This window comes from Lepisosteus platostomus, unplaced genomic scaffold (genome assembly GCF_059453375.1).
Source record: "Lepisosteus platostomus isolate fLepPlt1 unplaced genomic scaffold, fLepPlt1.hap1 Scaffold_47_H1, whole genome shotgun sequence".
Lineage (NCBI taxonomy): Eukaryota > Metazoa > Chordata > Actinopteri > Semionotiformes > Lepisosteidae > Lepisosteus > Lepisosteus platostomus.
In genome coordinates, this window is record NW_028291667.1 from 235,512 (window position 1) to 257,183 (window position 21,672).

General features: G+C 46.7%; 12 non-coding genes across 12 annotated transcripts; 1 reads left to right on the top strand and 11 right to left on the bottom strand.

The window, feature by feature from the left end:
- Positions 1-3,251: 3,251 nt before the first annotated feature.
- LOC148633370 (U1 spliceosomal RNA) lies at positions 3,252-3,415 on the bottom strand. Its single transcript, XR_015933946.1, has one exon. It is a non-coding gene; the product is annotated as a U1 spliceosomal RNA (small nuclear RNA).
- Positions 3,416-5,100: 1,685 nt separating this feature from the next.
- trnas-uga (transfer RNA serine (anticodon UGA)) lies at positions 5,101-5,182 on the top strand. Its single transcript has one exon. It is a non-coding gene; the product is annotated as a tRNA-Ser (tRNA).
- Positions 5,183-6,738: 1,556 nt separating this feature from the next.
- trnar-ucg (transfer RNA arginine (anticodon UCG)) lies at positions 6,739-6,811 on the bottom strand. Its single transcript has one exon. It is a non-coding gene; the product is annotated as a tRNA-Arg (tRNA).
- Positions 6,812-11,135: 4,324 nt separating this feature from the next.
- Positions 11,136-11,217, bottom strand: trnas-aga (transfer RNA serine (anticodon AGA)). The gene has a single exon. It is a non-coding gene; the product is annotated as a tRNA-Ser (tRNA).
- A 1,384-nt stretch (positions 11,218-12,601) lies between these two features.
- On the bottom strand, positions 12,602-12,683 carry trnas-uga (transfer RNA serine (anticodon UGA)). The gene has a single exon. It is a non-coding gene; the product is annotated as a tRNA-Ser (tRNA).
- A 1,376-nt stretch (positions 12,684-14,059) lies between these two features.
- Positions 14,060-14,141, bottom strand: trnas-gcu (transfer RNA serine (anticodon GCU)). The gene has a single exon. It is a non-coding gene; the product is annotated as a tRNA-Ser (tRNA).
- A 4,826-nt stretch (positions 14,142-18,967) lies between these two features.
- On the bottom strand, positions 18,968-19,084 carry LOC148633376 (U5 spliceosomal RNA). Its single transcript, XR_015933985.1, has one exon. It is a non-coding gene; the product is annotated as a U5 spliceosomal RNA (small nuclear RNA).
- A 391-nt stretch (positions 19,085-19,475) lies between these two features.
- LOC148633377 (U5 spliceosomal RNA) lies at positions 19,476-19,592 on the bottom strand. The gene has a single exon (XR_015934010.1). It is a non-coding gene; the product is annotated as a U5 spliceosomal RNA (small nuclear RNA).
- Positions 19,593-19,983: 391 nt separating this feature from the next.
- LOC148633378 (U5 spliceosomal RNA) lies at positions 19,984-20,100 on the bottom strand. Its single transcript, XR_015933992.1, has one exon. It is a non-coding gene; the product is annotated as a U5 spliceosomal RNA (small nuclear RNA).
- Positions 20,101-20,491: 391 nt separating this feature from the next.
- On the bottom strand, positions 20,492-20,608 carry LOC148633379 (U5 spliceosomal RNA). Its single transcript, XR_015933970.1, has one exon. It is a non-coding gene; the product is annotated as a U5 spliceosomal RNA (small nuclear RNA).
- A 391-nt stretch (positions 20,609-20,999) lies between these two features.
- LOC148633380 (U5 spliceosomal RNA) lies at positions 21,000-21,116 on the bottom strand. The gene has a single exon (XR_015933952.1). It is a non-coding gene; the product is annotated as a U5 spliceosomal RNA (small nuclear RNA).
- A 391-nt stretch (positions 21,117-21,507) lies between these two features.
- LOC148633381 (U5 spliceosomal RNA) lies at positions 21,508-21,624 on the bottom strand. The gene has a single exon (XR_015933979.1). It is a non-coding gene; the product is annotated as a U5 spliceosomal RNA (small nuclear RNA).
- Positions 21,625-21,672: the final 48 nt, after the last annotated feature.

Sequence of the window (21,672 nt, forward strand, 5' to 3'; positions counted from 1 at the left end):
CCGATTAGACGTTACTTTGACTCATCTTTTTACGCTCAGTGCTGGATTACTCAAACTCCAGCTAGGGTTAGGGTTAGCATTCCCACGCTACTTAGACACTTTGTTTACGCTCAGTGCTGGATTTTGGGAACTTCAGGACGAGTGGGAATTTTCTCCTATCTGTCCATTCTGTTTTGTTTTGGAGAGTCTTGGCTGCCTATGTTGTACAGTGCAGCGTGAAGGAAACATTTTCCAAAACTGTGTCGGCTCAAAAGTTGTAAGAAAACCTCTCCAGCTGCTTTAACTCTCTTCATTTTTGTCATTTAATGTGACACTCGATGTATAACTGGAGCCTCACATATGCAAATGGTGAGGCTCCAGTTCGATACCCAGTTCAACACCACTTTACAGTAAATGACAAAAGCATGGCAGACTGTGCCGGACCGGCAGATAACTCTTGTCTGTCGGCACTATGTGGCAGCGTTGCACGACAACTCATCTCACCACGGAAAGGAACCTAACAGCTTTGGTAAAAGAGGAGGAAAGGACCTGGCCCGTACGAGGCTCAAACCCACGACCGTGGCGTTATTAGCACCACGATCTAACCAACTGAGCTAACCGGCCTCACAACAGTGGCCCTCTCTGTGCTGCAAAAAATCGAACTCAGGGAATTTCTTTTGTCCTCCTTTGAATAGAAAGCCGTGTAATTCAGTGTACGGGCTTTCTCGTGCAGTTTCATGGTTCTTGTAACCCAAATCCTACACTGGCCTGAAGTGCCCCCCCATTTCACAGCATTTTTCAGCTGATTTAAAATGTACCTAAAGGAGAAGCATTATTGAAGACCATCAATTACCAAGAGCTTTTGTCAAAGGTTTTGGTGGTCATTTTTAATGACCACAGTGCGCTGTGACCTCGGTTTTACATCTCATCCAAAAGACAGCACCCTTTTACAACACAGCTTCTCCGTCACTATATTGGGACATTGGGACCCGCACAGACCTCAGGGTGAGCACCCCCCCACTGGCACCATTAACACCGCTTCCAGCTGGAAGCTTTGTTTTTCCCTGTAGCTCACCCTCATCCAGGTACTGACCTGGCTAACACCTGCTTAGCTTCAGTGGGTTTTCAGTTGCAAGTTGCAAGGGGATGCAAGTGATGGAGCCGCTCGCTGCAATAGCCACTGCATTGGCCGGGAATCGAACCCCAGCCTCCCGCATAGCGGGCGAGAATTCTACCACTGAACCACCAATGCCCAATGCCAGTACCTTCAAAAAAGACGCTTTTTTGGTGCTCTGTTCAAAAAGCATCGACATCCGGTTTGCAATACAATCGGCGAAATCAATTTTTGACAGTCTCGTCAGAGACTGAGCAAGGTGTTTAAAGACAGATTTTGTCATAGTGACATAATGGTAGAAAGAAACGAGCTTCCCAGTGGGCAAAAGCCGTATAATATACGTCTATTAAACGCATACCTTAGACATCTAAATGTGGTCTGCAATTCATCTAGAATGAAATTCTAATATACGTCTACTGTTATACGTCAATTATACGTCTATGATTAGATGTTCATTATACGTAAATGGTTGGAGTTCTATTATACGGATAAATTCAGAGGACTATTATACATATATGGTAGGTGTTACAGATAACTTTAGAGGACTATTATACGTATATGGGTAGAGGTCTATTATACATCAAAGATAGGTTTTACAGGTGTAGAAACTAGTAAATCAAGCCAATGATTAGGTTTAGAAATTTATTCTGAAAATACACATTCACACCTGAAACATATGTATTTCAAATTATACATTGTATACAATCAATCAACAATCAACATATGGGCAATAATCATAAAAAACACAACTAGTCTTAAACTTCAGCTTCAAATTCTGGTAACATGGCAATATACAGTATAGTAACGACAAACACAAACTAATTACATTAACACACTAACTCAAAACCACATTTTGATTCAAATATACATTTTAAAATGTACAACTTCTATATTTCCAAGAAAAAAAAATATTACAATGGAAGTTAAGACGATTTTTGTCCACTATTTGCAAACCCTGTCTAATTGTCCTAACAGTTAGAACCAAAAACCTATTATTTTCAGTGTCCAGATCTCCTGGCCCCCTGCCTTGCATATGCATTCTTCAAGTAACACATGGCGTGCTCCTTTATTTCTTTTTCTGTTGATGTAGGGTGGGACTTCAGCACCGCAGCTAGGAGAAAATTATATAATATTACTTCCCAAATAAATGATGATTAATATCTTCTTTAGTATAATCTAAAAAATGAATGGTTTACTGAGCTCAAAGCTGAAATAAATGTATAAAATTTGGCTTGCATCATAGCAGTTGAGCAATAAAGTCTGTCCTAATTAAAGAGTACCCAAAGTTTGAAAGTACAACATAGAATAAGAAAAGAGAAACGGCAAAACGATTTTGTGTCATCTTCCCCATTCACACTATTTTTATGTGCCATTTTTTGCTTATTCACGTACTATTTTAATCAAAATAATATTAAGAAAGATCTGTATGTATTCAGATAGTATTATTATTGTTCATACTTGCTCGTCAAAAGAGGATTGCTGAGATATTTGCGGATATACTTCTACGTTTGAAAAACGTGACCAACGAATACTAGCAATGCATTGTGGTATATAACCGGAAAATATGCTGGGTTGAATATTTTCTCAATGTATGCGTTTATTAATGTTGTCGATATTATGGTTGAAATTTAACATTGATAATACATTGCGGCTATGTGCCCCCTGCTATGAGGTATGCTATGTGCCCCCTGCTATCCTCTAAATCTGCAAATGAAGATGAGTCGATAAACCACTCGTTTTTCGTATAACTAGACATATATTCATTTGTTACCGATTTCATTCATTGAGCACGGATACAATAGAGGTACAGCCATTCACTGTTTGACATGTCTGCACTGGTACAGAACCGAGCAATCAGAAAACGGGTGAAACTGTCTTTAGACTCAGCATACAGTACCGAGGCCCCCCATGACCAAATAAAGGCTAACCTCGATAATCAGCCTAAAGAACGCAGACTACAGCAAAACGACTGACTTTGAAAAGGGAATGAACGTCCAGAAAGAGTAGTGGAACTAGCTTGAGATGCTTCTCCGGACCCCTAACTAAAAGCCAGCGAGAACCAGCAGCGGCGTCCACTCCTGTCGAACCGGGATCCTTCCGCAGCCACGCAGCTCGTGGTGTCCTAACCCTCCCGTATCTGATTTTGGACCAAGCACATCAGGGGAGAGCGCGAACGCAGTCCCCCACTACCAGAAATTATGCAGTCGAGATTCCCACATTTGGGGAATTCGCAGGGGTCAGCACAGCCGGAGTGCAATGGCCAAGCCTCGCCCTGGGTGAACCTCCTTCTTGATCAAGGTATCTCCCCTGCCAGGTAAGTATGAGTTAAACAGGCCCCTGCAAGCGGCCCGCACCCACAGCACAAATCGCGCAGTCTAGGCCACCTCCTCGCCCCGCACGCCACCGCCTCCTGCTGGGCCCACTCTTTCACACACTCACACGCCACACTAACACTCAAAAGTGTGGGCAAAACGAGAAAACGAGCGCGCCGTTTCCTACACATCTGCAGTCGCCGTTGCGCATTCGCAGCATGTCCCGGGATGCAATTCGGCCTCATTTGCATAACTCCAGACCGGCAGATCGCCACGCAAGCTCGCGACGTGCGCCTGCCACACACCGAACAAACCTTTTCAGCAATTTCCAAAAAACGGGCCTGCTCGCCTGCCCACAAGGCTCCGTCTCTTACCTGCTCTCCAGAGCCTGCTGCCTTCTGTGCTTTTCTCTCGGCACCGCTGCAGTGCACACAACTCCTGCAGCGGGAGGGGGGGAGAAAGTTCCCGCGCTCCGCCGCAGGGAAGGCTCGCTCCGTGCGCACACGTCCTTTCGATGCCAGTCCAACAAGTGCTCCGCATTAGCTGCGTCGGGGCTCCGGCGTGTCGCACCTCACCTCACCTCGCACTGCCCCCTCCTTGAATGTCTGCCGCTGGGCATGCCCCGCTCTCCTCCGCCTTATCTTATCGCGTGTGAGCACCGACAATGGCCACAATGCCGGGGAATGGCACCTGTAAAGTGTTAATTGGGGCACAGGAACAGCCCGTCTCGTCTCGGGGGGGCCGCCTTCAGAGACAATACAGCAAACACAGCGGGGCGGGGGAAGAAGACGACACCACACATGCGGGTACATTCAGCTCCGGCGGGATCGAGACATTTGTCGGTCTTTTCAAGTGCCGAGAGCCGAGCAATCCTTCACTTGTATCGTTTCTCCCCGGTGACTAGATCTGGCCCTGCGACTCTCGACTGGGCTCACCCCCGGGGCAGCCCAGCAGGTGTGAGCCTGGCCGGCACCCGGATGGGAGATTCCACCCCGGAAAAGCTCCGGTTGCTGCTGCTCCTGCAAGAGGTGTGACTGGGACCAGTAGGGAGCGCTCACCCTGCGGGCTGTGTGGCTCTCTTACGCCCCAGCCTCCTGATGGCAACACTCTGCTGCACAAACAGGCGCCGTCCTTCGGGATAATTGAAAAGTTCGGGTCATAGCCGATGCAGTGCGTGCTAATTAGAACAGCAACGCTGAGCTCTCAGCACCGTACTGAGCCCAGGTGTTTTTCTAAAGCTGTCAGGTGCAGTTCATTTACAGTACGCCCCGTGTCTCAACGGTAGGACGGAGTCAAATACTGCCTCGACACGCAACAGCATTATAATAAACCGCAGGACTTGAGGGCTGTTCTCTTTCAATGTTCCAAGGCATTCGTAAGAGCGTAGGTCAAGGGCCATTCGTGCATCTCCTGTAACTCGAGTAAAAATGCTATTCAAAGTGCAGTGACTGAAATCGTCGTCCACATGTCTCCGTTGTTGATTTTTTTCTGTCTAAGAAAGTTCTATTTTCATGTCCGAACGGGGAGACTTTATCATTCCAACTTGAAGCCACCCTTAAGTACTCTGAGGTGTGTGTCTGCTTACACGTATGGCGTAAAAGGTTTCTTAAACGGAGAGCGAACTTGAAAAAAGTTGCCGCCGCCTCGCACTCCCTGTTCGATTGTAGCAAGAAGCCAACAGCTGGCGTATTTACTGTAATCGTGGCCGAGTGGTTAAGGCAACAAACTTGAAATCTGTTTGGGTCTCCCTGCGCAGGTTCAAATCCTGCCGACTACGGTGTCCTTTGCATTTGCTCTCGTGCGTGCATGAAAAAGGACCAGCGCTGTTTTGTTTTCGCTGGGACCTTTAACACTCTAAATCGCCTAGACCCACTGCCTTGGAAATCGATTGTTCAGCACCCACGAGTGACGCTTTGCAGCTGGACGCAGATAACGATGCTTTTCTGCAACGAGCTTTCCAGCTGAATTTTCTCGGCAGCTCCATACTGAACCTGTTCTCCATTGCAACATAGCGGAGGCTCGTCACGTCTATAGCAAGGCTGTGTAGGACCGCATACGCCACAGTGACTTGTACACAGACCACATGAAAGGCAAGCAAAATACACTTTTAAAATTCCAAAGACTCACAAGGTCAGAGGAACAGCGATGACCTGAACAGATCTGTTACAGAAGTCTAGGTTGACCTTTTTAGAGCTGTAATTGCATTTTTGTTTAATAGAAGATCAAATCTACTCGCATGTACCAGCACCTTACAGTTTATTGATGTTAATTCTATTTAAGTAATAAGATTGCTAACGATGTTGGACTTTAGCCAGTGTTTTTTAGAACAAATTGCTTACTCTTCTGTAAGGAATACGCAGTACGTGCCTTTGTCAGTCATTGCTCACCATACCTGTAACTTTCTTATCTAACTCACTTCCTCAAATGGTGAAGGTCCACAAACATAAATGAAAAAAAAACCCTTGTTGTAGATGAGGTGCACAAAAAAGCAGCCCCTGATAGTGTATAACACATTTATACTATTGCAGAGACACATGTAACATATATATATACTGTATATATATATGAAACAGAAATACAAACAGAAACAGGAATCGCTTACTCACCTGGAGAATCTCTGTAGGAATATCTAGCATTTATCAATGGAAATAAAAGCTGCTTTAATACAGTGCATGTTCAAACTCAAAACCTCAGCTGCTGTTCTTGTTTGTTTTGGGACAAATTGCAACTGAGCATCGCATGAGCCGGTACGTACCCTTATCTGTTAGGGAATTTCAAGGGAGGAGTTAGATCAGAATGGGTAGGCTGCAAAACAACAAGTAAAGATTTATTCCAAGATGAAACGTTGTGGCGGTTTTCTTATCTTTTCAGCATGGACTAAACTTTTACGTGTTCCTTATATGCTATATATGTATATATTAGAACCAATGTCGTTCTTAAAAACTAACATGAAATTGTCAGGGACATTCAGCTATATACAAAGACGAGACAGACAAAGTAATAATTCTATATTAACGTGGCCTACATATTGACGCAATGATCGAACTAACTGACATGTTCTGATTCAGATCCCCTGCAGTTCATGCCAATTAGAACAATAGCAATGCTGAGTCCTCCCCACCCTACTGAGCACAAATTCAGCTGCTCTCCAGTTCTGTTCTGCATGTTTTTTCATTGCAATTGAGCTCGGAGCTGGAGATGATCTCCATACAGTTCTGTGTTAACTAGCCCGCACTTGCGTGCTAATTTACGGGTTGTGGCAAATGCTTTTCTATAGTTCATATACATGACGGCAACCTGTTACCGAGGAACCTGAGAGGTTTAAAAGCCTCACGAGCCAGGAAGGACTCGAACCTACAATCTTCTGATGCGAAGTCAGACGCGTTATCCATTACGCCACTGGCCCATAGAACATGCGCTTACACTCCACCACAGAGAGCTCTACACTGCTACCAGTAGTACACTTCCCCATCTAAATTTTCACAGCAAGAAACTTGTGTTTCCTACTATTTTTATCAGGTTTAAAATATCATCTCCTTAAAACAGAAAAAGTGTTGATGTGTCGTGCTGAAATTCCGATTGATTTTGAATTCAAAGAAAAAAGGTTTTCTTCCAAAACACCGTGAAATTCTAACATCTTGCAGACAATAGGTGTATTCCATGTTGAAAAGAGAAGAAAGAAAACCATGGAACCTTTTACAGGTGTGAGGCTTCTTCAGGTGTGAGAAGACCTCATGGCCGAAACGTTGTGTTTCCTTTCTTCTCTTTTCAGCATGCAATAAACCTATTACTTGTTCCTTTGCAGCCGAGGCATGGTGACGTAGCTACCCAGCTGAACATCTTGCAGACTCTACAGTACTTCTCTCCTGTAGAAGTAAAGCAGGGCTTGCTGGGTGAGCTTTTGCTCCGGTAAATTAGGTCACGTGTCATGTTAAATCACTTCTTCTAAACACAACATTTGCTGGTGCTAGCTTTCCCCATGAAAAGAGACATTTCCCTTACAGTACATGACATATCGTTTTTTTTTTCTATCAATAAGTATAGAAATAAAACAAAAGAAAAAATGTTGTCGCCAAAGAATGCAGCTCTGTCGCCTTGGGGAGGTGTCAAGGGCATTGAGCTCCATGAGAAGTGTCAAATAAATGCCATTTCTCATCATTTCTCTTGGCGTCAGTTCTGCTATTAAATGGGAAAGAGACAACGGGCTCAGAGATTATGTTAAGTGCACACCGAGCGCAGATGTGTCCAAGTGTCTGTAAAAGTGCGGTGCTCCCTAGTGGCTTAAAGTGCCTGCCTAGTAAGCAGGCGATCCTGGGTCTGAATACCAGCTGTGCCTCTCTCCGTGTCTTGTTGTGCCAAATGTATCATTTCAGACAAACATGTACAGCTTTGTTCAGTTTAATGCAAGAATGCATTTCCTTTCTGGAATAACTTGTTTCTGAAGAAATCCATACATTTTGTGAAAGATGAAATCAATTTCTTGGTTGTCAGTGAAAAAATATTGCTGGCTACAAGAAGCGCAAACGATTGTTTTCTTTGACCATAAACCTGCAAATGTAGGGAGCACAAGCGGCCGTCAGTCTCTGTGGAGCAATCGGTTAGTGCATTTGGCTGTTAACTGAAAGGTTGGTGGTTCAAGCCCCTCTGGTATGGGTGTCTCAGTTTTTCCAATGTAAACATCATCACCATCGCTAAAGAAGATGGCGCAGAAGGCTCCACAGCCAAAACGTTGTGCTTCTTTTTTTCTCTTTTCAGCATGGAGTAAACCTTTGCTTTATCCTTTGCAGCCTAAGCATGCTGATGCAGCTACCTTTCTCTTAACGCGCCTCAATCATTATTCACCAAAAAGATCAGCAGAATAAGTCGCCTTTGTGGTGATGTCACTCCTCTGCTTCACAAATGTCCTTAGTGACGGGCCATTTCTTTCTGCCATTTTTTTTCCGGAGCGGTTATTGATTGCTCCATCATTTCCCTCTTACTTTCCATCACTAGATTGAAAAAAAAAACAGAAACAGGCTGACAGGACGACAATCAAATTGCAAAAACTCATCAAAGCACTCGATAGAGTATTGGAATCCACAAGTAGCTACGAGCAACTTTGTCTTGGCTTGCATGAATGTCGGAAAATGTCAAAAAGAAAAAGATGGTGGCTTTTTCATATTCGTTCTTTTATTTTTAGCTCGTTGGCTCTTCTGTCCATTGTCCTCCTGCCTGGCTCTTGACCTGTGACTGTTTGAACGCACACAGTAGACTTTCATGCGGGGGATTTGTCCTGAGCCTCTGTGAAAGACCCACCCACCCCCATAAATAACTGCTCTAGAAACACATGAATGCAAAACTAAACCACAGCTTAAAGAGGAGCTTGTCATGACCGCCAGGCAGTTAAGACCAACTCTTAAGCGATCTAATCAGCACCAGCAGTGGGTGATTATTAACAAACCCTGCCGCACGAGTTAACCCACCTGCACACACTCCACCGTGCGGTACACAGTGCTATTTTTACCATCTTTACCTGCTTCCCGCTGCTCGGTATTGAGTCTATGCCTTGAGAGCTCTACCTGGCGTTTTTTCCATTACCTCGTTTATTCTGGATATTGGACTCCCCTTCTGCCTTTTTGACTTTGGACCTCGCCTCTCACCTCGGACTGTTTGCCACCAGTGTTCTCCCTGGATTACGACTTACCTTACGCCTCTTGACCACGAAACAAAGCAAAGCAGAGCAAAACAAAACGGAAAAACGAAAACCCTCACATCCCGCACTTGCATATAACGCCGTTACGTGCCCAAGCGGTATTGTACGTCATCCTAGCACTGCACCCCGGGGCGTACGGTATATGGGAACGAGCACACGCCACGAATCGTCTCGAATCACTCCCTACAGCTGTAAGGTGCCTTGAAGCGTGCACCCCCAACTTTCTTCTTTGCCCATCTGTGAAAGGTAAACTCTTGAGCAAACTCTGAACCAGCTCTAAGGAAACTAACCCAATTTAGACGTTACTTTGACTCATCTTTTTACGCTCAGTGCTGGATTGCTCAAACTCCAGCTAGGGTTAGGGTTAGCATTCCCACGCTACTTAGACACTTTGTTTACGCTCAGTGCTGGATTATGGGAACTTCAGGACGAGTGGGTATTTTCTCCTATCTGTCAATTCTGTTTTGTTTTGGAGACTCTTGGCTGCCTATGTTGTACAGTGCAGCGTGAAGGAAACATTTTCCAAAACTGTGTCAGCTCAAAAGTTGTAAGAAAACCTCTCCAGCTACTTTAACTCTCTTCATTTTTGTCATTTAATGTGACACTCGATGTATAACTGTATAACATCAGTTATTCTGTGCGATTGATTCTCATTTTATTCTAAACTCGCCCGCCCAGGGACGCCATTAAATGTAGAGGTTTGATGGGTTTACTGAGACAATTATTAATTGTAGCAATAAACACGAGGTTGTTCGTTGGGGCTTTTAGAAAATCAATTGTCAGATCAACTAACAACGCACACACATATGCAAATGGTGAGACTCCAGTTCGACACCCAGTTCGACACCACTTTACAGTATCTGACAAAAGGATGGCAGACTGTGCCAGACCGGCAGATAACTTCCGCTTATTTTTACCATATTAAACATTGGAAATCCAACCACCTGCATTTGTGACACTTGATTTTGGCTCCACCTACAGTAAGACACTCTTAAATCTTCAAACACTTTTCTCTTCTCCCGCAACACTCTTGTCTGTCGGCACTATGTGGCAGCGTTGCATGACAACCCCTCTCACCACGGAAAGGAACCTAACAGCTTTGGTAAAAGAGGAGGAAAGGACCTGGCCCGTACGGGGCTCAAACCCGTGACCTTGGTGTTATTAGCATCACGCTCTAACCAACTGAGCTAACTGGCCTCACGACAGTGCTCCTCTCTGTGCTGCAAAAAATCGAACTCAGGGAATTTCTTTTTTCCTCCTTTGAATAGAAAGCCGTGTAATTCAGTGTACGGGCTTTCTCGTGCAGTTTCATGGTTCTTGTAACCCAAATCCTACACTGGCCTGAAGTGCCCCCCCATTTCACAGCATTTTTCAGCTGATTTAAAATGTACCTAAAGGAGAAGCATTATTGAAGACCATCAATTACCAAGAGCTTTTGTCAAAGGTTTTGGTGGTCATTTTGAATGACCACAGAGCGCTGTGACCTCGGTTTTACATCTCAACCAAAAGACAGCGCCCTTTTACAACACAGCATCTCCGTCACTATACTGGGGCATTGGGACCGGCACAGACCTCAGGGTGAGCGCCCCCCCGCCGGCACCATTAACACCGCTTGCAGCTGGAAGCTTTGTTTTTCCCTGTAGCTCACCCTCATCCGGGTACTGACCTGGCTCACACCTGCTTAGCTTCAGTGGGTTTTCAGTTGCGAGTTGCAAGGGAATGCAAGTGATGGAGCCGCTCCCTGCAAAAGCCACTGCATTGGCCGGGAATCGAACCCAAGCCTCCCACATGGCAGGCGAGAATTCTACCACTGAACCACCAATGCTCAGTGCCTGGACCTTCAAAAAAGACGCTTTTTTGGTGCTCTGTGGAAAACGCGTCGACATCTGCTTCCAGCTGCAAAATGCCATTCGCGGACGCTGAAGAACTTATTTCCAAGGCAGTGGGTACAAGCGATTGGGCGTTTTAAAACCACCAGGAACAGCAAAGAGGCGCGCTTCTTTGCTTGCGCCGAAACACACCGACTGGAGGCAGACAACGTAGTCGGCAGGATTCGAACCTGCGCGGGGAGACCCCAATGGATTTCTAGTCCATCGCCTTAACTACTCGGCCACGACTACAGCAAGCCCCACCGCCGCTGCGTTCTTGCTACAATCTTACCTGGATCGCGAGGCGCCGGCGAAAGCCTATTTCAAAGTCGTTCTCCGTTTCAAAAAAACATTTCCAAAATACAAGCCTTGCAGACAGACACGCCTCAGAGGACTTAAGGGTGGCTTCATGTCGGAATGATAAAGTCTCCCCGTCCGGACATGAAAATACCACTTTGTTACACAAAAAAAGAATCAACAACAGAGAAATGCCCACAAGCATTTGAAAAGCCGCACCACGTCGCACTTGAAATAGCTCTTACATTAGTGGTAGACGCAGGAATCGCCTTTTTATTTACGCTCTTACCAACGCGATGGAAAGCAAAACAAAGCAAAGCAGAGCAAAACAAAACGAACAAACGAAAACCCTGCATATAACGCCGTTACGTGCCCAAGCGGTATTGTACGTCATCCTAGTACTGCACCCCGGTGCATACGGTATATGGGAACCAGCACACGCCACGAATCGTCTCGAATCACACCCTACAGCTGTAAGGCGCCTTGAAGCTTGCACCCCCAACATTCTTCTTTGCGCATCTGTGAAAGGTAAACTCTTGAGCAAACTCTGAACCAGCTCTAAGGAAACTAATCCGATTAGACGTTACTTTGACTCATCTTTTTACGCTCAGTGCTGGATTGCTCAAACTCCAGCTAGGGTTAGGGTTAGCATTCCCACGCTACTTAGACACTTTGTTTACGCTCAGTGCTGGATTTTGGGAACTTCAGGACGAATGGGAATTTTCTCCTATCTGTCAATTCTGTTTTGTTTTGGGGACTCTTGGCTGCCTATGTTGTACAGTGCAGCGTGAAGGAAACATTTTCCAAAACTGTGTCAGCTCAAAAGTTGTAAGAAAACCTCTCCAGCTGCTTTAACTCTCTTCATTTTTGTCATTTAATGTGACACTCGATATATAACTGGAGCCTCACATATGCAAATGGTGAGGCTCCAGTTCGACACCCAGTTCGACACCACTTTACAGTATATGACAAAAGCATGGCAGACTGTGCCGGACCGGCAGATAACTTCCGCTTATTTTTACCATATTAAACATTGGAAATCCTCCCACTTGCATTTGTGACACTTGATTTTGGCTCCACCTAAGACACTCTTAAATCTTCAAACACTTTTCTCTTCTCCCGCAACACACTTGTCTGTCGGCACTATGTGGCAGCGTTGCATGACAACCCCTCTCACCACGGAAAGGAACCTAACAGCTTTGGTAAGAGAGTAGAATTACCTGAAGAACTGCTTTCCATGGAAGCAGGACCAAGCGATGTAGCATTTTTATAGTACCAGGAAAGGAGAAACTGCACTTCGCCTTTGCCGCACAGGCACAAGGCAACGTGCGGCAGACGCCATAGTCGGCAGGATTCGAACCTGAGCGGGGAGTCCCCAATGGATTTCAAGTCTATCGCCTTAACTACTCGGCCACAACTACAGCGAGCTCGCCGCCGCCGCATTCCTCCTATAATCTAACACGGAGTGCGAGGTGGCTGCAGAAACTTTTTTTAAGTCGCTCTCCGTTAAAAAAAAAAAACCTTTCACAAGATACATGCCGGCAGACAGACACGCCTCAGAGGGTTTAAGGCTGGCTTCACGTTCAAATGATAAAGTCTCCCCGTCCTGATGTCAAAATGCAACTTTGGCAGACAGAAAAAACATCAACAAACCAAAAATGTGGACAAGGATTTTACAAGCTGCACCACACTGCACTTTCAAAAGCATTTACATTCGTGTTAGACGGAGGAATTGTCTTTGTTTTGCGCGTTTACGAACGCCATGGAAAACGAAACAAAACAAAAGCCCTCAGCTCCTGCACGTGATTATAATGCCGTTACGTGTTGAAGCAGGAATTTACGTCATCCTACCACTGCAACACGGGGAATAGAGGGAAATGAAAACACGCTACGAATCGTCTCAATCACTCCCTAGAGTCGTAAGGCACATTGAAGGGTGCACCCCCATCATTAATCGTTGGGCCTCTGTGAAAGGAAAGCTGTTGAGCAGTCTTTGAAACAGCTCGGATGAAACACTTGATTGCTTCCATGTGCATCTGGAGCCCACTTCTTATTTTCACTTCACGCCGCCCCAAACCATTTCTAAAACAGGAGATTCGCGTTTGGGAATGCGCCCTGCCCTACAAATAAAACAGGTCTACGGGTCTGAAACCTGCTCCACGGAAAACAGTTCTGTTGCGCTTTTGATCAAAGGGAGATTCTCTGTTCTTACTTTTTGATGACATAACACCCAAAGGGGCCTCTTTGGAGCTGGATTCCAACCAGCATCCTAAAGTTTCTTGGCGGTATCCTTTACAGTCCTCTGTTCGGTCGACAAGGAACAGAAGGGGGCAGCTTTCCTCACACATACAGTGCAATGTACTGTAGTGTTCCCCTTCATTGAATTCGCAGTTCTGCATCAGACCTCTAACTCGTTTCCTTAGCTTGGATTTAAGCCACGAAGCAGGCTTCTACTGTATAAACGTCTAGAGGAATCACAAACTATTTGAGAGGCCATCATCCCAGGGGGAACTGACAAAGTCTATCCCTTTGATCTATCCCTAAACACCTAGCGCAGTCTCTCGAGAGACTGTCAAAAATCGCTTTCTCCGTTTGTGCTGCAAGTAAGTGAAAACGCAGTCTCAAACCAGAGCCACTTGGCAGCAGCGGCACGTAAATACTGTTACTGCCACTGCTCGATACCGACGTTAGCCTACTATACCATGTTCAGCCACCGCTAGAAAATGCACGGCTCTAGTACTGGAGCAAACAAAAGGAGGGCCAACGTCGAACAGGCACACGTGTCAGACATAGAGAGCGACGAGAATGGGATTCGAACCCATGCGTGCAGAGCACAACGGATTAGCAGTCCATCGCCTTAACCACTCGGCCACCTCGTCGACGAAACTGGGCTGTCCAGACATGGGTTGGCGCGCTAAAGATGATCTTTTTCTTTTTTTTCCCTCGTACTCGAGGGTCCTTTTCCTGTTCCACATGCGATTTCAACATTTTCCTTGGGAGATGTCAAGCCAGCAAGCCACTGCTGTGGTTCAGTGGCCAGTGTGGAGTTCAGTGGCCCTGTTGTACACAGAAAGCACATTGAGCTCCTTGGACATGAAAAGTTCCAGATAAAAGCCATTTGTCATCCTTTCTCTTGGTGTCGATGTTGCTATTGTATGTAAAGGTGGCAACTTGCTCAGCGAGCAGGCGGAGCACACACCGAATGCAGATGTGTCTGAGTGGTGTGTCCAAGTGGCTGCAAAAGGACAACACTCCCAGGGCGCCGTGGCTTAGTTGGTTAAAGTGCTTGTCTCCTTAAACAGGAGATGCTGGGTCCGAATCCCAGTGGTGCCTTCTTCGTTCTGTCTTCTCGAACTGAACTGGTCCTTACAGACAACCGCCTACCGCTAGACTTAATTAAATGCAAGTATTCATTTCCTGTCTTTAACGCGACTTGTTTTTCTTAAAATGGATGCAACTTGCAAAACATGAAATACAAACCTCGCTAATCAGCGCTCGAGGCTGGCAAAAAAAAAAGAAGTCAGCAATGTTTTTTTCTTTAACCTTAAGCCTGCTAATGGAGAAGAACCTAGTCGCCATATCACATACATCCGTTTCAACGATAAGAAGGTAACAACTATCCTCACTCCAGAGTAAATCTCACGTTTAGGGCATATTTTTTTCCACTTTACCATGAGTCGGGCTCAGCTGCACAGAGGCGAGAGCAGAGCAATGAGGTCACGGGGACAGGGGAGTCACACGCTGGCGGTTTGAACACGCGGAAGATCACTGAGAGATCCACAGTATGTGGACCCTCCGTGCGCCATCATTCCACACTCCAGACTCTGAATCCTGCCATCCGAGTTAAGATCTCGGCGGAACCTGAGGCGCAGTTCTTTCTTAAAACGTAATCTGGTGAGCATTTCTAGAATCGTACTTGTATAGATGCAGCCTTTAATGTGTTGCTAGGTTAAAATTTATGACTTCTTGAACTTCAGTAGGCAACTGCCCTCTTGATTTCGGATTTAATTTCTTTATTACAGGGGCGCTTTTATGATGACAGAGTCATGTTCAGGTACTTTGCTTGATGGAGGAAGCTCATTTCGGACTCTGTGATCTGCTCACCTGGAAAGGTCTGCTGTACTACTACAAGAGAGAAGTAGAGTGTGGAGGAAGGGACAATTTTATGATGCTTTGGAAGGTAATGTTTTTTTTTCTTTGAAATCGAAATGAATCAGAATATCAGTGCAAAAGACAAACTTTTGGTTTGGTTTAAAGAGATATGGTTTTAAAACAGACAAAATGTAGAAAACAGGTGTTTCTCACTTTTGGAAAAGAATGGACCAGGGGTAATATTTTACTAGTTGCAGTGCTAAGCTCACTGGGTTACAGTCCTGTAGTGTCACACCAGGGCCAGTGGTGCAATGGATAATGTGTCTGACTATGGATTAGGAGTTTGGAGGTTCGACTCCTGCCTGGCGCTGGTTGTTTTTAAACACATCAGCCTACTCCCTAAGTGCCTGTCGTAAGAGGCGACTAAAAGGGTTGTGTCAGGAAGGGCATCTGACGTAAAACCATCTTGCCAAAACCATGGTTGCAAAGAACACAAACCACATACCGGATCGGCCGGGGCCCGGGTTAACAACGTCCGCCATTAGTGCTGTGTCCCAACAGGGTACTAATGGAAATTATGCTACTGTGGGGAAAACTGTAGAGTGGGGGCTACAGAAAAGAAACAAGGTGAAGGGGCCTGGAAGGAATGTTAAGTCAATGAGAGTGGGGAGTTGGAATGTTGGCACCATGACAGGGAGAGGGAGAGAATTGGTTGAAACTATGGCAAGGAGAAAAGTGGAGATCTTGTGTGTGCAAGTAACCAAGTGGAAAGGAAACAGCTCAAGACACCTAGGAGAGGGATACATGATTCTATATGCTGGAAAGAGTACCAAAATGAATGGAGTGGGTGTGATAGTGTGCAAAGACCTAGCAGACAAGATAGTGAGGGTGGTTAGACACTCAGACAGGATTATCAATGTACAGGTGGCTTTTGAGAGTGGGTTATGGAATATCATCTCTGTATATGCACCACAGGTAGGAAGACCACAGGAGGAAAAGGAGAGCTTTTTGGAAGATCTCGAAGAAGTGATTAGCAGAATCCCAGGAAATGAAATGGTGGTAATTGGAGGAGACTTCAATGCACATTTAGGAGAGAAATGCCCAGATTATCCAGATGAACATGGTCAGAGAGGGCTAGGAGAGAGAAATGAAGAAGGAGGAAGGCTACTAGAGACACTCCAAGCTCTTGAATTGTTTGCAGTGAACACAGGGTTCACGAAGAATTATGAGCAAAAGGTGACATACAGGAGTGGAGGCCATGATACCCAAATAGATTACATATTAGTGAGAAGAATTGATAGAGCGAAAGTCCAAGATGCTAAAGTCCTGCCCTATGAGGCTGTTACCAGACAACACAGGCTACTGGTGATGGACATCACAATATTGAAGGAGCGAAGAATAAGGCAGAGGAAACACCCAGCACGAACAAAAGTGTGGAAACTGAGAGAAAACAAAGTAGATTTCAACAGGCTGGTGAAAGAAATGAAAAACAACACAGAGGAAACAGAGGAGCCTTCAGTTGAAGAAGAGTGGACTGAGATGAGCCACATCCTAGAAGAGGCTGCTACCAGGGTTTGTGGAAAGACAAGAGGAGGCAGACCGAGGGAAAATGAAGAGTGGTGGTGGGATATGGAAGTTCAGGAAACACTGAAGGAAAAGAAAAAAGCATACAAGGCACTGAAAGATGGCACTGGAGAATTACAAGAATATAAGAGACTAAAGAAGGTAGCAAAAAGAAGTGTAGCAAGAGCAAAGGAAAGAGCCTGGAAAGAATGGAATGAGAAACTTGAAACAAAGGAAGGAGAGGACCAAATCTACAAGATTGCTAAACATAGAGCGAGACAGAAAAAAGATATTATCCGGGTGGCGGGACTCAAGGATGGAGAAGGCAGAGTCTTGATTAAAGAAGAACAGATCAAGCAAAGATGGCTGGAGTACTTCAAAAATCTGTTAAATGTAGAAAATGAGAGGGAGAACCTAGTGGAGGCAGACGTAGTGTGTGGACCAATCCAAGAAATTTCAGTAAAGGAAGTGACAGAAGCTATCAAAGAGATGAAAGTGGGCAAAGCAACTGGACCATCAGGAATAGCAGCAGAACACTTTAAGAACCTCGATGAAGAGGGGATTCAGTGGCTGACGAGATTGCTAAACAATATTGCAAAGGAAGAGAGAATTCCAGAAGAATGGACAAAAAGCAGTATGGTTACCATCTACAAGGAGAAAGGAGACCCAATGGAGTGTTAAAACTATAGAGGAATAAAACTTCTGGAACATGGATTGAAAATCCTGGAAAAAATTCTGGACAAGAGACTCAGGAAGATAATCAGGATCCACAACTCACAATTTGGATTCTCAGTGGGGAAAAGCACAACAGATGCCATTTTTGTGATGAGACAGTTACAGGAGAAGACACTAGAGAAAGGGAAAAAGCTGTATGTGGCCTTTCTGGACTTGGAGAAGGCATATGACCGTGTGCCCAGAGAGGTGGTGTATTGGTGCTTGAGGAAGAAAGGAGTACCAGAAAGCATGGTGAAGTTAGTTCAAGCAACCTATAGAGATGCAACTACGAAGATGATAACACAACAGGGAGAGACAAAAGAGTTTGAAATCACAGTTGGAGTACACCAAGGATCAGCACTAAGTTCTTTCCTTTTCATAAACATTATTGACACACTGACAGAGGAGGTAAGAACAGAAGTGCCTTGGGAACTCATCTTTGCTGATGATGTGGCACTGATGGCAGACTCAGAAGTAGAACTACGGGAGAAAGTGTTCAAATGGCAGAGGAGTCTGGAAAAGGGTGGACTGAAAATGAATGCACAAAAATCTGAAATAATGGTAATGGAGAGAAGAGGAGATACTATGACCAATGTTGAGGAGACAAATGGAGGAAAACTGAAACAAGTTGATGACTTTAAATACCTTGGATCAAAACTGGTAAAGGGAGGAGAAACACTGGAGGCAGTAAAACAAAGAGTGAAAGCTGGATGGAACAAGTGGAGAGAGATAACTGGAATAATCTGTGACAGGAAAATTCCCAGAAAGTTAAAGTGCAAAATGTACAAGACTGTGATTAGACCTGTACTACTATATGGAGCTGAATGCTTGGCAGTTGGAAAGAGGGAAGAGAACTTGATGAGAAGAACTGAAATGAGGATGTTGAGATGGATTCTGCAGATTTCAATGAAGGATAAGATCAGAAATGAAGAAATCCGTAGACAATGTAGGGTGGTGGATGTGGTTGAGAAGATGCGAGAGGCGAGGTTACGGTGGTATGGACATATCATGAGGAGGGACTTTGAGGAAGTAACAAAGAGGGTAATGGAATTTGAGGTGGAAGGTAACAATGGAAGAGGCAGGCCTAGAAAGAGATGGATAGATTGTGTGAGAAAAGATATGGAGGTATGTGAAGTGAGTGAGGAAGATGTGCTCGACAGAGACAAATGGAGAAGAGCAACCAAAGCAGCTGACCCCAGGACAGTCTGGGACTAAGGCTGTGAAAAAGAAGAAGAAGAAGAAGAAGAGCCTACTCCCTAAGTAGCCTGTGCTACTTACTGCATTGTAAGAGCGATTGTGAGCGGTTTTGTTTTCTCTCTTTGACCAGCCCAGCTGCGCCCCACCCGAAGGCAGGGAAGCACAAAAATTGTATGGAACTCATTCATGCTCCTCTCCATGGAAATCTTTAGTAAAAGGCAAAAGATTTGTACGAGATGAAGAGAAACCAGAGTGCGTGGCTGGACAGCTGCAGGAGCCCAGGCCGCCTTCAAGGCCTCTGCCCTGCCGGTCGTGGTTGGCAATACACCTGGCCTTACAAACGAGCCAGTGGGGCCCGTTCAGCTCCGGGCTCATCGCCTGCGGCTCACGGCTTGCGAGCGTGCCCAATCCGTGCGATAACTCGGAAAACACCCGGCCACACTGTGCCGGAAACGACGCACTCTGGGAAGCCGCTATGCAAAGCGAAGTCCCAAGATCCCCTGAGGCCGGACACTTCCCGCCCCCCAAAGAAAAGAGCGCCAATCAGACGGCCGGAGACCGAGGACTCGCGGAGCAGACTGCCACAATCGCCATAACAAGACCGATTGCGAGCGTTTTTGTTTTCTCTCTTTGACCAGCCAGGCTGCGCCCCACCCGAAGGCAGGGAAGCACAAAAATTGCATGGAACTCATTCATGCTCCTCTCCACGGAAATCTTTAGTAAAAGGCGAAAGATTTGTACGAGATGAAGAGAAACCAGAGTGCGTGGCTGCACAGCTGCAGGAGCCCAGGCCGCCTTCAAGGCCTCTGCCCTGCCGGTCGTGGTTGGCAATACACCTGGCCTTACAAACGAGCCAGTGGGGCCCGTTCAGCTCCGGGCTCATCGCCTGCGGCTCACGGCTTGCGAGCGTGCCGAATCCGTGCGATAACTCGGAAAACACCCGGCCACACTGTGCCGGAAACGACGCACTCTGGGAAGCCGCTATGCAAAGCGAGGTCCCAAGATCCCCCGCGGCCGGACACTTCCCGCCCCCCAAAGAAAAGAGCGCCAATCAGACGGCCGGAGACCGTGGACTCGCGGAGCAGACTGCCACAATCGCCATAACAAGACCGATTGCGAGCGTTTTTGTTTTCTCTCTTTGACCAGCCAGGCTGCGCCCCACCCGAAGGCAGGGAAGCACAAAAATTGCATGGAACGCATTCATGCTCCTCTCCACGGAAATATTTAGTAAAAGGCGAAAGATTTGTACGTGATGAAGAGAAACCAGAGTGCGTGGCTGCACAGCTGCAGGAGTCCAGGCCACCTTCAAAGCCTCTGCGCTGCCGGTCGTGGTTGGCAATGCACCTGGCCTTACAAACTAGCCAGTGGGGCCCGTTCAGCTCCGGGCTCATCGCCTGCGGCTCACGGCTTGCGAGCGTGACCAATCCGTGCGATAACTCGGAAAACACCCGGCCACACTGTGCCGGAAATGACGCACTCTGGGAAGCCGCTATGCAAAGCGAGGTCCCAAGATCCCCTGCGGCCGGACACTTCCCAACCCCCAAAGAAAAGAGCGCCAATCAGACGGCCGGAGACCGAGGACTCGCGGAGCAGACTGCCACAATCGCCATAACAAGACCGATTGCGAGCGTTTTTGTTTTCTCTCTTTGACCAGCCAGGCTGCGCCCCACCCGAAGGCAGGGAAGCACAAAAATTGCATGGAACTCGTTCATGCTCCTCTCCACGGAAATCTTTAGTAAAAGGCGAAAGATTTGTACGAGATGAAGAGAAACCAGAGTGCGTGGCTGCACAGCTTCAGGAGCCCAGGCCACCTTCAAAGCCTCTGCCCTGCCGGTCGTGGTTGGCAATACACCTGGCCTTACAAACGAGCCAGTGGGGCCCGTTCAGCTCCGGGCTCATCGCCTGCGGCTCACGGCTTGCGAGCGTGCCGAATCCGTGCGATAACTCGGAAAACACCCGGCCACACTGTGCCGGAAATGACGCACTCTGGGAAGCCGCTATGCAAAGCGAGGTCCCAAGATCCCCTGCGGCCGGACACTTCCCGCCCCCCAAAGAAAAGAGCGCCAATCAGACGGCCGGAGACCGAGGACTCGCGGAGCAGACTGCCACAATCGCCATAACAAGACCGATTGCGAGCGTTTTTGTTTTCTCTCTTTGACCAGCCAGGCTGCGCCCCACCCGAAGGCAGGGAAGCACAAAAATTGCATGGAACTCATTCATGCTCCTCTCCACGGAAATCTTTAGTAAAAGGCGAAAGATTTGTACGAGATGAAGAGAAACCAGAGTGCGTGGCTGCACAGCTGCAGGAGCCCAGGCCGCCTTCAAGGCCTCTGCCCTGCCGGTCGTGGTTGGCAATACACCTGGCCTTACAAACGAGCCAGTGGGGCCCGTTCAGCTCCGGGCTCATCGCCTGCGGCTCACGGCTTGCGAGCGTGCCCAATCCGTGCGATAACTCGGAAAACACCCGGCCACACTGTGCCGGAAACGACGCACTCTGGGAAGCCGCTATGCAAAGCGAGGTCCCAAGATCCCCTGCGGCCGGACACTTCCCGCCCCCCAAAGAAAAGAGCGCCAATCAGACGGCCGGAGACCGAGGACTCGCGGAGCAGACTGCCACAATCGCCATAACAAGACCGATTGCGAGCGTTTTTGTTTTCTCTCTTTGACCAGCCAGGCTGCGCCCCACCCGAAGGCAGGGAAGCACAAAAATTGCATGGAACTCATTCATGCTCCTCTCCACGGAAATCTTTAGTAAAAGGCGAAAGATTTGTATGAGATGAAGAGAAACCAGAGTGCGTGACTGCACAGCTGCAGGAGCCCAGGCCGCCTTCAATGCCTCTGTCC